Source organism: Psammomys obesus, unplaced genomic scaffold (genome assembly GCF_907164565.1).
Source record: "Psammomys obesus unplaced genomic scaffold, mPsaObe1.curated_primary_1811, whole genome shotgun sequence".
Taxonomy (NCBI): Eukaryota; Metazoa; Chordata; class Mammalia; order Rodentia; family Muridae; genus Psammomys; species Psammomys obesus.
The window spans coordinates 1,635,209-1,635,526 of record NW_026596069.1 but is presented as its reverse complement, the minus strand read 5'-3'; the positions used below and the strand labels follow the sequence as shown (position 1 = coordinate 1,635,526).

At 81.1% G+C, this 318-nt stretch overlaps 1 protein-coding gene across 1 annotated transcript in view; it reads left to right on the top strand.

Moving 5' to 3' along the window:
- Positions 1 to 210: 210 nt before the first annotated feature.
- Ctnna1 (catenin alpha 1) overlaps positions 211 to 318 on the top strand; it is a 124,889-nt gene continuing 124,781 nt past the window's right edge. Inside the window, exon 1 of the mRNA XM_055625295.1 lies at positions 211 to 306. The gene's annotated coding sequence lies outside the window, so the exon portion shown is untranslated. The remainder of the gene's footprint in view (positions 307 to 318) is intronic.

Genomic DNA, 318 nt, shown 5'->3' with positions numbered 1-318 from the left:
GAGGCCGCACAGACAGGACCCCGGGGGGGGGTCCGGGCCCCGAGTCGTCAGCTGTCTCCCGTGGACGGCTCATCCCAGCCAGCCCGGGGCGCGGCCGGCCGGGCCGAGCGGCGCGGAGGCGGCGGGAGGCGCCGGGAAGAGCGCGCGGAGGGAGGTGCCGGGAAGGGCGGGCGGGCGCGGGGCGGGCCGGGGGCGGGGGCGCAGGGCGGCCCATTTCCTCCCGGGAGCCGGACGGGCGGGAGACAAAGCGGCGGCCGTCGGCTTGGCGCCTCAGGACCCGTCCCGCGCTCGTCCCGCTCGCCGCAGGTAAGTCCCCGC